The sequence below is a fragment of the Ursus arctos genome, unplaced genomic scaffold, assembly GCF_023065955.2.
Source record: "Ursus arctos isolate Adak ecotype North America unplaced genomic scaffold, UrsArc2.0 scaffold_24, whole genome shotgun sequence".
Lineage (NCBI taxonomy): Eukaryota > Metazoa > Chordata > Mammalia > Carnivora > Ursidae > Ursus > Ursus arctos.
This window is the reverse complement of record NW_026622919.1, coordinates 16286487-16304227: the sequence shown is the minus strand read 5'-3', so window position 1 is coordinate 16304227 and position 17741 is coordinate 16286487. Positions and strand designations below refer to the sequence as shown.

General features: G+C 39.8%; 1 protein-coding gene across 5 annotated transcripts in view; it reads right to left on the bottom strand.

The window, feature by feature from the left end:
• The window catches only part of KANSL1 (KAT8 regulatory NSL complex subunit 1), a 177706-nt gene that overhangs the window by 141715 nt on the left and 18250 nt on the right, over positions 1–17741 (bottom strand). The window contains exon 1 of one of the 5 annotated variants that reach the window (XM_057318237.1): positions 7465–7790. The exons of 2 other annotated variants lie outside the window; for them this stretch is intronic. The gene's annotated coding sequence lies outside the window, so the exon portion shown is untranslated. Of the gene's footprint in view, positions 1–6112; positions 6476–6522; positions 6636–7464; positions 7791–17741 lie in introns of those variants that run through there. 2 more of the 5 variants (XM_026512560.4, XM_044389155.3) reach the window with 2 other exon arrangements.

Here is a 17741-nt window from a genome sequence, read left to right as displayed (position 1 = left end):
ACTGACTTTAGGTTAAGGATGAATCCAAACTCCCCAGACACCATATATCTGGCCCCTTTTTACACTCAGTCTCATCCCTAACCTGTCCCCACACCAGCCACCTGAATCTTATTTATAGTTCCAGGCCCTTTCCATGCCCTTGCACCTTTGCCCACACTATTCTTTCTTCTCAAGGTTCACTTCCAAGTATTCCCCATTTATTTCAGGCTGAGTTAGGGTCCCTCCCTCTCCAGGGTCTTATCTGCACTCACATGACAGCCTGGGCAACAGCTCATAATATAATAAAAACTCCCAATTTTGTCTGTCCCCTCCTCCCCTCCTTCCCTAGATTGTACAATTCTCTTAAAAAACAAACAAACAAAAAAGGGTGGCATGTAGCACCATGCCTGGCAGAAAGAAGACCAATACACATTAGGTAACCTGAACACTGTATGTTGAATGCATCAGATAGAGATCCATTATGAAGTTAACCGGGATGTCTGATCATAAAGTGATAACAACCTAACAAGAAGCAGGCATCAACTGAATCTAGGACAGACTTCATCTACCTCAGGTTCCAGTCACTTACAATGCCAAGCACCTGCACTCAGACCCGCAAACTTTTTAAATGTACTTTTTAAACTATTAAATTTGGTTACATAAGCCTTTTGAAAGCAGTATCTATCAAAAATTTTAATGCAACTACCCAAACATTTACCTAGTAACTGCACTTCTAGGAAACTATCCAACAGAAATACTCTCATAGATAAAGAAATATGCATAATTCTTTCACTAAAGAACTGTAATACAAGGGGGAAAAAACCCTAAACTTAACGACACACTAGAATACTATGCAGTTATTTAAAAAAAGAAAACTGCATAATTTAATTTGAAAAACTCTAGGATATACAGCTACATAAAAAAAAAAAACCCAAACCACATAACAATTATAATCCCATTTGTGTTTAAAACATATAAACAAAAAATTGTTTTAAAAGATAACTATGTATCGAAGTATTTACTGGAGTTTATCCTATTTCTATCCTATCATTTGAGTTCAAATTTCCAACCAATCTAGCGCACAAAAGAAAGAAAAATGTATTTTTGCTCACAAAAGAAAGAAAAATGTATTTTTATCTCATTTCTTTCTAACAAACTCTAATAATACAAGCGTTTCTGAACAATCCTAAAACCAGACACTGCTTGAAAGGTCCAAGCAATTCAAAAGCGGACAGGTGAGTTGGGGAGGGAGCAGTCCTTGACTAGATTCTAAAGATCTCACTGAAACCTACCTTATCCCTTAAGAGTTTTGAATTAATGATAAAAAAAAAAATTAACTTTTCCAATGCCAGGAAAATGTAAAAGTTAATAGTAACACCCTTCTTTCATTCCCTTGGGAGGCCAAAGGGAAAACTATGAGGTAAGCAGTAAATCAGTAACTGAAAAACAGCAGTCCAATTTTTTTGATACATGCTTGAGGTCTTTAAACCTCCTCATTCTCCATGGAAATATATGAACAGTTTAATGAAACTTCCCTGACAGTTCAACTTAATCAACTAGTATCTCTACAAAGCCTCTCTACTAGCAAACATCAGAAACTAAACTAATTAGCTTTCACCTCTATTCCTTCACACCCTCCAGGGGAGGTGCTAATAAGCAGTCACAAAGGCCAAATAGCAAGTAGCAAGAGAATGCCTACATATCAGTTTTTAGCAATTTTTGGTTTAACATCCTAACAACAAAATTGTTATTCATCTTTTTTTATTCCTCAACAGTTGCCCTCCAACTGAATTTACCCAGGTCTGATCTTAAGCTTCTTCCTTTTTAAAAAGAAATTAAAATGTGAGAGGCTCCATTAAGTTTGATGCCACTCAAGCAACTTTTTCCAAACAAGGGAAGAATGCGCTGTACTTAAAATTCAGAATGAGATCTCATTTGGGATACCTGTTCAAGTAACAAGAACCAGAGTTTTTGATAACATTTAGATAAAACTGCACTGAATTTACCTCCACCTTACATTTCCTGACTCTCAAGAGCTTGGGGTGGCAACTGTAATTCTAAAAAAAATTAGAACTAGCAAAAAAGGGGGGCAAGTTTACAATAAACAACAATAAAATGTAGAGCTAAATAATTCGCAGTTAAGTAACTCTCTAGAGGGTCGGGCATTCAAATATTAAAATTTTACGGAGCTAGTTTAAAATCTTGGAAAAGCAAGGTTTGCAGAAGGTAACATTTATTAAACAGCTACTATTTGCCAGACACCGCTACCCAACAAAATAAACAAGAATTTAAAACGTCTCCACGTTGAAAGGCCTCCTGACATAAAAAGTTTAAAATCTTCATATACACTCTTTAAGTTTCTCTTTTCAGACTACCCAAGCTTGTTTTTCATTCATGAATATGAGTTGTGCTCTCTACATTGTAGTTGGTTTCCTCCTACTCTGCATTTTTAGCTTTAGCTTTATTCTATCAAAGACATGAAAAAGATTAACACACGTAAAAGGTACCTATTTCAGTTCTTTTTGGAAAATCACATCAACTGGCTTATTTTCTTCTATACATTTTACCCTACGTTATAAAAGACAAGCATGGGGTATAATGTAGGAACAAATGATAACTGAACCAATAACTAACAGAGACCCTTCCATACATAATGTCTTTTTCCTATGACCCACAATCTGCAAGTGACACCCAAGGATACCACTTACTTTCTAACCCTTCTTGTGGCCTTCAAAATTGAGTTAGTGACCTCTGGTACAGTGGGATATTTGTCTTTTCTAATTCATACTGTCTTTTCTGACCATTATTGTGGTTCACTGAGTTTTGATCTCACATTCCAGGGAACAGAAGTACTGATGAAAGAATCTTATTTTGTGTTATGAATTACTGCACTCAGGCAGGAGTATTTTTGCACAATTCTTAGTATGCCCAGATGCTAATAAGCATTTTTTAGGATAGAAACTATAATTCAAACATACATTTTCAGAATCCACATGAAGACTCAAAAACTAGTCTGAATTTAGATTTCTAGAAAGTATTTAAAGTCCTATTTTAGGGAAAGGACATAGTCCACGTACTCACTGCACTGACACCGTAGGCAGGCCAGGTGTTTGGGCCGTTTTATTAGACACACCTGCACTGTACTCCTTCTTAAAGTGATCAAGTAAAAGGGTACAAAAGTAAAATATGCTTCCTGACACACAGAACAGTTTAACCAATCAAGGCAGGAACTCACCTAAAATAGAGAAAGAGGGTGGTGAAAAGGTGCTTTCAAACTCTAAATAATAACCACTCAATGACGAGATTTGTTCTGGTGCAATCCACCAAAGACCACATACTTAGTGTGTACTATTCCCTCCTTTCCAAACTCAGGGGAGAGATCCTTTTGGGGTGGGGGGATCAATTAATTTTTAAAACTCTCTCCAGGAAGGAAGTCACTTAGTTTCTGTATCTTAATGGCCTCACCAAGAAAAAATAACCCCTACCCCCCCCCCAAGGAAGCTGACTAAATAGAAGAATAAGCATTACTCTTTAAACAAAGGGTTTTCAATAACTGTTGTTTTGAAAATCCAATATTGGACTAGCATGTTTTTTTACATTTTAAAATTGCTTTCCAGTGTAACAAGTCAACTAAGCTTTACTCTACTCGATGCTAAAATACCTTCTCAAACCAGCATCACCACCCATAATGGCCCTATATTTACAGATTACATAACTCGAGTTATGTCAAACAGAACAAATCTAAAACCTGTTATTCACCTTAAAATACAATTAAAATTTGTGGTCAACCCAATAAAATGGAGAGGATGTACAGACACTGGCTCCAGTGTTAGCATTACCAAAGAAGGAAGAGTATTGGCAGTGTTTGAAGAAGGAAAAAAAAAAAATGGAAGTATTTTCCTTTCTTCTCACCTTGATAAAAGCTCAAAAGTGAATTAGGCTTACTCATTTTTCCAGCTTCCAGAATTTTCCTCAACAGGATAATGATAAGTCTAACAATCAAAGAATGTTCTGCAGGTTTAACCACAGAAATAACGTGTGTAGGCAGGAAAAAAGAAAATCAAGTCAAAAATTTAACATCTCACTTTGGTAAAGCACAAAAGTCAAATACTAATGTTCTGAATAAGCCTTTTAGGAAAGATGCAGGGACACTTCTAAATACTTCATTCAACAGAGTCACATAAGCGGAAGGACCAAAAACCCTGCCTTACCTCAAACTCCATGAAAAATTAATTGATCACTCTCGTAACTGTCTATAGACACAAATCAAAAATAGTTATTTTATATATACTTAAATGTAGTAGTCCTCAGAAACCAACCATCTTCACCACAATAAGATGTTAAGAATCTCTGTCACATCTAACGTTTCCCTCCAAGTGGTGCATACTTGAGAAATAAAAAGTTAACCACCTCAAATCATGAGATCACTAACAAATACATCAAATACGGAAAAGGTCAAAGAAATTGCATACTTTGTTGGAGAAACAAAGCGGAAATCGAAATCAAAATTCCATGACTGAGGACAGTTACCCCACATATAATACATTTTTTAAATTCCCAAGGGATAAGCATTTTTACCTTGCCTTATTTTTAGAACTACACATCACACTGTACATATCACATGACATGATGTAACTGTTAGCAAAGAAAATGGCCCAAACCATTAAAAATCTACAGGATAAAAGGAAATGAATCAATGCATATTTAAGAATCACTACATTTCATTTTTACTTTTATTTTTTAAGATATTTACTAACTCACTATAGACTTTTTTAAATTGGAAAAGTGGCTAGTAACCTATGTAAAACAAGGGAAAAACGTCCTTGGTATTTTATAATATAGGAATTTACCCAATTATTGGGAAAACTGACAAGAAGAAACAGATAATGAAACAATTCTTCTAAACCTCAAGGATTAAAAGCAAAAATTCTCTGGATCAAAAATGCAACAGAAACATAATTAAATACCTTTAGGCAGAAAACAATTATTACTTAAAAGTATTCCCTGTTGTTAGGAGGAAAAAAAATAGTTTTAACTGACAATGGCTGCAGACAACTGAAAATTTCTAAATTGGTCAGGCAGTTTATTAGAAAAGGAACCAAGTACATCGTATATAAGGGGGGAGGGGAAAACACACCCACTTAAGCCTTTATAAACATTGGTACTGAAAAGACCCAAGAAGCTGGGAAAAATCAAAACTACAGACTATTCTAAGAAATGCAAAACATATTCCAATGTACTACTTTCCATACTTAAAAGTGCTTTAGAGACAAAGTTCAGTAACAATCTGTAACTATATCATGATTATGCAAGGCAAAGATTATGTAATTTTATCATTTATTATAAATGTTCTCCTACTCTCAAACTAAAACAACTAAAATGTTTTGATCTTTCCAATGGGAAGGGGGTAGGTTCTTCTGGACTACAATTTAAAAATATAAACACACACCCCAAAACAAACAAAAAAACACAATGATTGCTAGCCACGTGACAAAGGAGATGGCAACACCAGGATTGTGAATGGAGGGGAGGGAGGCGAGGTAGGAGGACTAGGAAGATTTCTCGGAACTTTGGGGAGCTCGGGATTCGGGTCTCCCGACCCTTACGGTACCAAACTCTAGCCCTACAAGTTGTATCGTTAACATTCTCAAATATAGTTTTATTAACAGATCACGAAAAATGCTCCAGTGACCTCCAGAATAAAAGCGGGGAAAATCAGAGGAAAGAGAGCAATTTAAAGTGGCGCCATCATGTCACCCCTTCTCCCTTAAGGCAATCAATAAGCAATAGTTTAGTAACGTGTTTCTCAAAAAAACCACACTGGGATCCGGACAATGGAAAACAAAAGGATTTTTAAGTAAAACATAAGGGTAAGGTTGTTCATCGTATGGAAAACAATCAAACTATTTGCTGAAGAATCAAAAGACAGCCGGAAAACAGGCCCCCCAAACTCACTTAAAAGCAAATAAATGCCTCTTCCTCTTTAGTTTTTTTAAAAAACAAACAAACACGTCCGGCTGAGGGAGACTAGATCTGAAAACGTAACTGACCTCAATATACAGGCAACAAAAATTAAATAAAATACATGAAACAAATAACCATCTGACTTAACAATCAGAGTTGTGATACACACCGTGAAACGCGCAAGATGTGTGTTTCGAGCAGAGAAAGGCCTTCTGCAGTCAAGAGAAGTTCAAGGCGAGAGCCAGAGTTTGTTTGGGGTTTTTTTTTACGGGAATAAACCGCGTTCTTAAGGCCGCATTTTTAAATAGAACGCCAAAGGAAAAGCTGGCGAACGAGGCGGCAGCTGGTGGGGAAGGGCCCCCGCACACCCCCGCCCTTGGGGCGACTCCCAGCCCCGGACCCGCAGCGGGGAAGCCCGGAGAGGCCATTTAAAGTTCCGGGGATTTTTCCTGCCCTGCCCTGCCTTTCCAGTTACAACTAACAAAGAGAGAGAGAAATGGGAGCCACAGGGAGAGCGAGGAGAAGGAGAAAGGGCAGCGGGAGGAGGAGGAGGAGAGGAGCAGCAGCAGCAGCACCTACCACGTGATGGAGGAGCGTTGCCCGGGCGGATTCAGCCCCACAAAATGGGCGCAGTTTGCAAACAGCCCCCGGCCTGGGCGCCGAGGGCCGGCGGCGGCAGGCGGGGGCGCGCGGCGGCGGCTCCGGCCCGGGCCCGCCGCTCTCCTCCCCCCCGGCGCCCGGAGCCGCCCTGACTTTCCGGGCGGGGGGGGCGAGGCGGAGGGGGAGGGGAAGGCGGCGGCGGCGGGGAGCGGCCGCTTTTTCTTCTCTTTCGGGCCCCTTCTCCGGCCTTCCTCGGCTCCGGCGGGGCCTGGGCACGGCCGGGGACCGCAGCCCGGCCGGGAGGACTGGCGGGCGGGGGCAGAGGGTGAAGCCGCCCCCCCGCCCCGCACAAACAAGCGCCGCCGTCTGCAGCCCGAGCCCGCACCCCGGCCGCCACCCCCGCACGCCTCTTCCCGGCCGGGGAGCGCGCTCCGGCCGCCCCCCGCGCCGCCGCGGTGAGACGAGTCGGCTTCGCTACGGTGCTCGGTTCTCCCGCCGGCTCGGCGAACGGTGGCGGCGGTGGCGGCGGCACTGGGAAAATGGCGGCCGAGCTCCTTTTCCCTCCCCCCCTTTAATCTGAAGCGGAGGGAGAATGGAGCGAGCGAGCGAGCGGGCGAGCGCCGGGGACACGGGGAGGAGGGACAGCAGCGCCTCCGCCGGCTGCGGCTGCGGCGGCGAAGGGCCGCTCCGCCCCGGCGCGCCGCCAGGGGGCGCCCGCCGCGCCGCCCCCGCGGGCCGCCAGGAGGCGCGGCCGCCGCCGCCGCCGCCTCAGTCATGGCTCCTCGCTGCTGCCGCTGTTTCTGCACCTCCATCTGCGGAGGCCGCGGCGCCGGAACCCAGCCGCTCCCAGACGTGCGGCAACGGCACGCGGCACTGCGGCAGGCGGGCGCGGGCCCTCGCTCCGGCCGAGGTGAGGCTAACCTGAGGCACTGACGCCGTCACATTCCCTCCGCGCTGGGGCTGGCGGGGCCGCGCGCCGGCTATGAGGGGGCAAGGCTGGCAGGCGCGGCGGAGCAAGAGGACGTGAGCGAGGAACTGTTTGCACTGTGTAGTAAACAGGCTAATGCCGTCGGTGCCACACTATTCCAGGGCTAAACGCGCGCTGAATCGGGTAGGAAGCTCCCTGACCAGGGAAGCGCTTTCTGCCGCCCTTTGTCCTAGCCGACTGCCTCCGTACACTGCAGCACGCCTGGGCACTAGCCTCAGCGCAGCGCTCCGCAGCCGCCAGGGTGGGAAAAAAAAAAAAAGGCGCACGTCGTCATTGCGCAGGCGCAGGCCAAGGCCCGCGCCGGGCCAGCCCGGGAAAGGACAGCCGGGAGCGAGAGGGGAAGTGATGGCCCACCCGCGCCGGGCCCGCTGGGAACTGTAGTTTTCGTTAAGAAGCACGCGTCTTGTTTTGGGTGTCACGGCTTGGCAGATCCGCCAAAGCAGGCAAATGGCATTACACAATGAGTATTTATGCTTCCTGTCGCCACCAAAAGGAAGTTCACTGCTATGCTAAAAGTTTAACAAAGAACTCCACAGAGAAACCCAAATCTCACAACAAAAAGCAAACTTCCCACTTTCCTACCAGAGTTGGTTTTAAGTGGTGGCACTTTATCATTTCTCATGATCAGTTTGTCGGCACAGTATTTTATCCATCTCCCAAAACAGGGCCTTAAAATAATGGAACCTTTTCTAGATCAAAAAGTTAAGTGTAATGCAAAGTGTCACACAAAGTATAATTCCACTATCCTTTAAAACCAAAGAAAAAGTTGCCAAAAGATTAATTCAGTGCTTTAAGATTTTTAAAAAAGGAACTCTGGGAATCATCAGAATTTAAAGGACTGAACATAAAAAATGATTCCAACAATTAAATCATCAAATTCAGTAAGATAGAAAGGGCATGCTCTACTGCGAAAAAGGAAGATGAGAAATGCTCAATACTGTTTTGTGGCTTACCAGAACCAGTATCCGGTGGTATGCGTCACTTCTGCTAGTCAAAAAAACACCCTCGGTTTTAGTCCTCCCCAAAGTTACAATAACTCACCAGCTCCTATAGCATCTACACCTATATTTCCATCCGTTTCCATTTGTACTCTTAAAATCACAGTATCAGTCATAGTCATGGTTTTCAAATATCAAACGCAAGCAGCTAATGATGAAGTCACTAATTACACAAAGACTAAACTAATATACGTATACATATTTGTATACACATCCAAAAGAGATGCTAGTCTTGGCTTTTTATAATCCTGGGAAAGAAAATTAAGTTGATTAAAAAGTGTATATACATATCTCCACATAAATAGTAATTCCACAAAATATAGCAGAAGGGTGTTAAATACAGACCAATAGATGGCGAACTAGAGCCCTAATCTAAGGATTCTGAAATCTAAATGAGCAGAATGAAAAACACCAAATAAGGCAAAGCCCCTTGGAGTGTATACTTAAAAATATTTCGTTCAAAGACACCCACCCACAAAATAATTAATCTTACTACTGATTAGTAAGTAGACAGCCACCTCTTAAAACCCAACTGCCAGATTTAATTAGGCCCCCAAATAACCAAGATTATAAAATACATTTTTTTCAGTGGATTAGGAGAATGTGGAAATGCTCATTTTAAAACATGCATTTTGGGGGCTCCTGGGTGGCCCAGTCAGTTAAGCATCTGCCTTTGGCTTAGGTCATGATCCCAGGGTCCTGGGATGAGCCTCCTCTCTCCCTTTCCCGTTCATGCTTGCTCTCTCTCTAATAAATTCTTTTTTAAAAAATTTTAAAAAGTAAATAAAACATGCATTTGGGGGAAAAATAAATTCCAACTTTCCCATTCTCTCATTGCTTAACCCAAGACTCAGGAGTTGTGTTTATGGCATTTAAATCAATCAACATGTTTTACATTCTTATCTCAAACCAGATGTCTTTTTGCTGAGGCACTAATTTTCACAAATAAGGACATTCAAAGGTGAGCCACTACAGATGCAAAAATCTTAAGAAGAGAAATACGTTTTCTTAAAATCTACCCCAGAAACATAGTGGATGTCAAGGCCAATTAAACACACACACACACACACACACACACACACACACATTCATACACACCTTACTGTTCAAATCACTCTTGGAGTAGTCATTGTTGTTGACTCTCAAATATCCACTTTATCCTAATGGATTAATTCAACCCATCCTCTCTGCCACTGATTGGTTAGGAATGGGTAGGAAACCCAATCCTGGCCAATGAGACATGAGTGGAAGCCCACTGGAAGGCCTGTAAGAGAGAGTGGTGAGAAAAGCTTCTTCATTCCTAAAGATGAAATGAGGAAGAAACAGTTCCCTCTTCTTCAGACGGTGCTAAACATGACACCTCAAAATGGTACCATCCCTCTACAGCAAGCCTAAAGATGCCACCAACATCATCAAAGGGGACAGAATGTAGAGCTGGCAGGAACCTTTGTCCTTGGTGACAGCATGAAGCCATTACATCAAATAATCCTGACATCTGCAAGACTTCTGGACTTCCAGCTACATGAGAACAATGTAACAACAAACATTTCTTTATTGTTTCAGCCAATTTGAGTTAGCTTTTCTATACCTGAAGTCAAAAAAATTCTAATTAATTTCTCATATTTTAGAATATCTGTAATACTTTGATTATTCATATTATATTATATAAACCCTTATTTATTCTTCAGCAAAGTCCTTCCCTTCTATACACAACTCTGTACCCATCCATGTCTTTCTTTATATGTTCTTTCTGCCTAGAAAAAGAAGGCCATCCCTCCTCACAATCATTCCTCGTTCATTCCTCTCCTCCAATATACCGCCACTTATTTTTCTTTCAAGATATGTTCCACCAGACCACCATTATCATTTACATACTTAACAGTAATATAGATAACTGGCACTATATTAGCCTCATCTTGATTAAATGCTTTCTATAATTCCTTTGAGATTGTTTTCATTTATCAGTCTTACTTCTGAAGCTGGCCTGAAAGCCCTAAAAGGCAGGAGCTATGGTTCAGATTTATAACTCTCACCTGTACAGTAAACATTCCAAGAAGAACTTCCCCACCATATATCTCTTAACAAGCCAGATATTCCTAAGCAGAACCTTCTATCACAAATTCAGTACTTCATATGTCCAAACTAATGTCAAAAAGACAAGGGATTATTTTGTTTTGCACTTAAAAAATATATATTAACTCAGGGGGTGCCTGACTCTTGGCAGTTGGTTAAGCGTCTGACTCTTGGTTACGGCTCAGATCATGATCTCAAGGTCATGGGATCAAGCCCTGCCTCGGGCTCAAGGCAGAGTCAGCTTGAGGTTCTCTTTCCATCTCCCTTTGCCCCTCCCATTTGTGTTCACACACTCTCCCTCTAAAATAAATAAATCTTCATATATATAAAACTCCGGAGAGAACATCCTAAACCATTTAGTTTCAAACAAATAGGGACCCAGTTTCTGTTATTTATCATTGCATCATTACATCCTAGGGACCTAGTCCAGAGCCTTGCAAAAGGAGGCACTTTCTAAGAATTTGCTGAAAAAAATGACTAAAATGTATAGTGTGATAACTAAGAGTATAGGATGCAGGGGTAGCCCTAGATTTTATCTGCCTCCTTGAATTATCAGCTGTGTTACTCTGAGCAAAGTATTTAACCTATAAGCCCAAGTTTCTGCTTTATAAAAAGAAGATAGTAGTGCCCACTTATTAAATTCAACTATTAAAGCTATTTTCCAAAGTTCAATAATTGAGAAGGTTAAAATACAAGGTAAGGTCAGCATGTCCTCCCTAATTCAAACTTCAAATCCCTATCTACTCCAGCAAACAATGTTTTCATTCATAAACTCAGATAACACTACCCATAAAAATACTTTGAGTTCCCTAAAAACATATTCTAATTCTGAGAAAGATTATTTACATTTATAAATCCAAAGCCACATAAAAAGGTAAGATGCATTTATTCAACAAAAATTTAGTGAGTACCTATTAAGTTCAAAACCCTGTTCCAGATATCACAGAAATGAATGCATCAATCTATTTAAGATAATATTAAATTATATCATGAAAGAAACATCTTTAAAATTGAAATTGGTGCATGCTCTCATGTTATTATTTAAGCAGCTAAATAGTAAGTGAAAGCCAGAATGAACTGAGCCAAAGGTAAGAAATTTAAATCAAGGGGCGCCTGGGTGGCACAGCAGTTAAGCGCCTGCCTTCGGCTCAGGGCGTGATCCCGGCGTTGTGGGATCGAGCCCCACATCAGGCTCCTCCGCTGTGAGCCTGCTTCTTCCTCTCCCGCTCCCCCTGCTTGTGTTCCCTCTCGCTGGCTGTCTCTATCTCTCTGTCAAATAAATAAATAAAATCTAAAAAAAAAAAAAAAATTTAAATCAAAGAATTCTGGATGTAGAAGGAATATGGAAGGTCATCTAGTTAAACCTCCAAATTTTATCAGTGCAAAATGATGTGAGGCCAAGAGAGAACAGTTAGGGTACTGCCCTAAGCCCTACCGCAGAAGGACACGCTGGGATCAGAGGTCAGTCTCCAATTCTCACTTTCCCCCTTGCATCATCACCTGCCTTCCAGAGTTACATCCTCTCAACAGAAACATGCTACTCACTTGATAAATAAGAACTACAAGCGTGATACAAGGTATTAAACCCAAACAATACTACCTATTTCAAAGTTTCACAAGTATCAAGATTTAGCCAAAGTAAAAGAAAATCCTCACAGTGATTACAATGACTGTAAAGGCTCAGAAATCAATATTTTTTTTTCATTAAATGAAGGTCTCAACTGATTACAAATATATATTCTTATGTACTCAGTCCAGTAGCAAACTTTCAGTAAGGTTAAACAACATAAGGCATGTAAAATAAAAAACTTTGTAAATGGCAAAGTATTATAAGAATGCATGGCATTCCTTAGTTTCAATCCCACCTGAAAACAAGATAATTTTCTTCTTCATACTAGAGAGACAGACTCCCAAATTTACATAAAGTTGTTACCTTATCATTTCACCACAGAAGTGATCCAGTAACTCTTTGAGAAGAAAAACTAATCTTGGGCATCCTCCTGATTTAACTGTGTTAGTAATAAGAACAATAACTAAAGTTATCGGTTAACTTGAAAAGCACTCCTAAATCAAGAAGTACTTCAGTTTGGGATAATTCAGAAGACAGCACTAAAATTCAACTGAATACAACTATACCACTTAAAGAAACATGTCAGGTTCTTTCAGGCCATCAGCTATAGTAGGATCTAACATCCAAGACTGATGGTTTTCTCCTCTGTGTTACCAGATTGCAAATAGCAACACAAACACTGACTTCTAATGCATGCAGTTTAACGAGGACTTCATATGAATATTTAAGTTTCTCAAGTTGTTACACAAAAAAGCTACACTGATTATTAAGGTGGATTTTAATTAATTCTACTGCTTTAGATTTGAGTATCGAACATTTAAAAATTCTTAAATAATTAGACTTAACCAAAAAAGTTAATCGACCAAACATTAACAGGAGTGCTTCAATATACTGCTTTTGCAGATGAGGCAATGTCAAATGAAGCAATCTGTCTAGGGCCTAAATACTGTTTCAGATAATAAACATTAATGTCAGAATTTGCCCAAAATCTGCCAAGAACCTGCCTGGCTTCTTTTCCAAATGAAACATAAAGGTAAACATGCAGAAGAACTTCAAGGCAGCCATGAGCAGCGAACTTGTAGAGCACCTGACGAAGAGAGTCAGAGGAAAAAAAAAAAGTTCAAATAGAAAAGGAGGCAACAGGTGCACAATGCAAATCTCATTTAAAAAAATTTTTAAATAAAGTTGCTAAGTCCAAAGTTAAGGTGCAACTTCTAAAATCTCACTCTGATGGCAGAGCAAACCTAGGGATTTTGGAGACAGCGCACCTGTTCCCTCCAGAGAAGTGCACCATTCTCGGAAAGAAACATTCCTTTTTAATTCACTAATTCCTGGATTCTTGCACTGGGTTTTCATGCACACTCTGGAGCACAGAGCTATGAACTAGGGAGTAACCGAAGCCAACAAATAATCAGGAGAGACACCTTTCTGGAATGTCAATTCAATCAAAGACTGTAGTAAAATCGCATACACTTTTATTAAAATAAACACAAATATAGGGGCGCCTGGGTGGCACAGCAGTTAAGCGTCTGCCTTCGGCTCAGGGCGTGATCCCGGCGTTACGGGATCGAGACCCACATCAGGCTCCTCCACTATGAGCCTGCTTCTTCCTCTCCCACTCCCCCTGCTGTGTTCCCTCTCTCGCTGGCTGTCTCTATCTCTGTTAAATAAATAAATGAAATCTTTTAAAAAAATAAAAAAATAAAAAAAATTAAATAAAATAAAATAAACACAAATATATTACGGAGAAAAATGCAAAATTCTCATTTTTTTTCAAGACAAAGGAGTCTTCAGAGAAATGTCCTTTTTGTGACCAGTTGCTCTGGACATCCCCAGACTGAGGGTACTTTAAAGGAAAAGCTGGAGAAACACTGCTTTAGATCATTTATAGATAAATATGCAATCCCCCCAAAATCCTGAACATAATCCCTCTATACAAATAATGAAACTTGCAAAGATCTAATGTAAAAATTGTTGTGGATACTGTATTATAAATGAGACCATAAGCTACTGAGAACATGACTAGAATTCAGGAAATGCTAAAGTCCCTGTCTTATCTCTGTCACTCATTTACTAAGAAATCATATATAATTTCCTTAACAACAACCTTTTCTCATTTCTGAATTAGACGTAAAGATACAATATTCAGTATTTTCAGCCATATTCCAAATTAATTCCCACAATCAAATTTAGACAAATTTATCTAAGAAAACTTGTTCCAAATGAACTTTAGCAGAACAAATAGAAATTAAAAAAAATTTTTTTTAACTGCTAAATCTTCTGTGATATAAAAAAGAAAAAGACTTTCTGTGTAGGGGACGTGGCAAAACTTAACATTTATTCTGTCTATACTGGCAATATCAAAATATGATCTTGCTGGTAATATTTAGGCTAAGTCATTAAATTTTTACAATATGACATCAGCAATATTAATATTCCTGCCCTGAATGACTTTCTTTGATTTTCAGTAAAACTGGATATCCCCTTAAAGCCCTAACATTCATTCCCATTCATTCATAAACATTTATTGAGGTCCTAGTAGCTGCTAATCACTGTAGTACCACTAGAAGAAAATACTGAGTCACCCTCATAAGTTATGTGGCAGCCAGGAAAAATCCCTTCTATTCACTGACATTTTAAATGGTTAAAAATTCAAAGCTAAGAAGTAATGAGAACAATTAGCAAAATGTTAGTGCTTTATGCTTCCAATTACACTCTTTTCTGATCCCTTTTGTAAAGCTTGCCTAAACCACCCCCAAGAATGCTAAAATTGGATATTATTTACGGCATAACTAGAATGAGGTAACGATGTAATTACCCCAAAATAAAACCAAGGTCAAGGGAACCAAGTAAGGGTTGAGGATCTAAAGTACTGGACTTAGAACCTCTACTCTGAATATCTAAAGATAGGCAGAAGTCTAGAAAAGGGAAATTTGTGACCTAATCCAATTTATTTAATTCTGCATCCCTCCGTTCACTCTTAGTTCGTTTTTTTTTTTGTTTTTTTTTTTTTTGTTTTTTTTTTTGTTTTTTTTGCACTGGGGGAAGCTTTTAGGTCTCTTCTGACTGCCACAAATTCAATAGCATATCATTTCTTAAACATTAGTTATATTAACTATTATCATCATTCAGTAATTAAGCAATTAGAATTTACTACTGCTAAATGAATGTCCAAAGTTAAACCACAATTATTTCAAGATGAAGTAAAGAACACATCTCAATTCATATGATAATGCTATTATTACCGTAATACCTAACCAGACAAAGATATTTAAAAACAAAACAAAACACTACAGACCAATATCCCTTATGGATAAAGATATAAAAATCCTCAACAAAACACTAGCAAATGAATCCAGCAACATATAAATAGGACAGTACACCTTTGCTAAGCGTGACTAATCTTAGGAATTCAAGGTTGGTTTTAAAGACCTGAAGGTCGGGCGCCTGGGTGGCTCAGTCGGTTAAGCGACTGCCTTCAGCTCAGGTCACGATCCCAGAGTCCTGGGATCGAGTTCCACATCAGGCTCCCTGCTCAACAGGGAGTCTGCTTCTCCCTCTGCCCCTCACCCCACTCTCATGCTCTTTCTCACTCTCTCAAATAAATAAAATCTTCAAAAAAAGTTTTTTTTCTTAAAGACCTGAAGGTCAATTAACGTAATACATATTAATAAAGGATTAAAACCACATGAGTACTCAGTTGATGCAGAAAAAGCATCTGATGAAATCCAATATACCCTTGATGATAAAAACACACAAAAAACCAGGAACTAAAGAAAACTTCCTCAACCTGACAAAAGGTATCTACAAAAAACCACAGCTAACATCATAGTTAATGAAGGAAGACTGAATACTTTCTAAGCTTAAGAACAAAACAAGGATGTCTGCTCTCACCACTTCTATTCAACATAGTAGTGGTGATTCTAGCCAGGGTAATTAGGCAAGAAAAAGAAATAAACAGCATTCAGGTTACAAAGGAAAAAGAAAAACTAATCTATTTTTACATAACATAATGCTGTATATAAAAAATCCTTAAGGAACCCACAAATAAACTATTAGAACTAAAAAAAACAAGTCCATCAATATTATAGGATACAAGATCACTATACACTAACAATGAACAATCTGAAAATGAAATTAAAAACAATTCCATCTACACTAGCATCAAAAAGAATAAAATACTTAGAAATAAATTTAACAAGTATAAAATTTATACTCTGAAAACTATAAAAACTGTCAAAAGAACTTAAAGAAGTCCTAAGTAAGTAGAAAGACATCCCATGTTTATGGATTGGAAGATCTAACATTGTTAAGATGGCAATTCCCCACTAAATTAGAGATTCAATTTCATCCCAGAATACCCAAAACAATCTTGAAAAGGAAGCATCAAGCGGGAGGACTCACACTTACTCATTTCAAAACCTAACTCAAAGCCATAGAAATCAAGACAGTGTGGTACTGGCATAAGGACAGACATATAGATCAATGAAATATAGGTGAGAGTCCAGAAATAAGGCCTCACATTTATAGTCAATTGATATTTTTCTTTTTCTTTTTTTTAAAGATTTTATTTATTCATTTGACAGAGAAAGAGAGAGAGAGAAAGCACAATCAGGGGGAGTGGCAGGCAGAGAGAAGCAGACCCCCTGCTAAGCAGGGAGCCGATGCGGGGCTCTATCCCAGGACCCTAGGATCATGACCCAAGCCGAAGGCAGACGCTTAACCGACTGAGCCACCCAGGTGCCCTACAGTCAACTGATTTTTGACAAGGGTGCCACAATAATTCAAGAGGGGGTAGGGGGATAGTCTTTTCAGTAAACAGTATGAAGACAACTGGATATTCACATGCAGTAAAATGAAGGTGAAACCCTATCTCACACACTACACAAAAATTAACTCAAAATGAATCATAGGCCAAAATATAAGAGTTAAAATCATAAAATTCTTAGAAGAAAACAAGAGTAAAATCTTCATTATATTGGGGGCGCCTGGGTGGCACAGCGGTTAAGCGTCTGCCTTCGGCTCAGGGCGTGATCCCGGTGTTATGGGATCGGGCCCCACATCAGGTTCCTCTGCTATGAGCCTGCTTCTTCCTCTCCCACTCCCCCTGCTTGTGTTCCCTCTCTCGCTGGCTGTCTCTATCTCTGTCGAATAAATAAATAAAATCTTTAAAAAAAAAAATCTTCATTATATTGGGTTAGGCAATGGTTTTTAGATACAGCAACAAAGTATAAGTGACAAGAAAAAAACATGTAGCTCAGACTTCATAAGCATTATAAATTTTGTGCATTAAAGTACCCCAGGGGGCACCTGGGTGGCTCTGTCAGTTAAGCGTCCAACTCTTGATTTCAGCTCAGGTCATGATCTCAGGGTTGTGAGATCAAGCCCTGTGAGCTGAAGTTCCCACTAAGCACAGGGCCTACTTGAGATTCTCGCTCTCCCTCTCCTTCTGCCCCTCCACCCGCTCGCACTCGCTTACACACTCTCTCTCTCAAAAAATAAATAAATGAAATATTTTTAAAAAATAAATAAAGGACCCCATCAAGAAAGCGAAAACATAACCTACAGA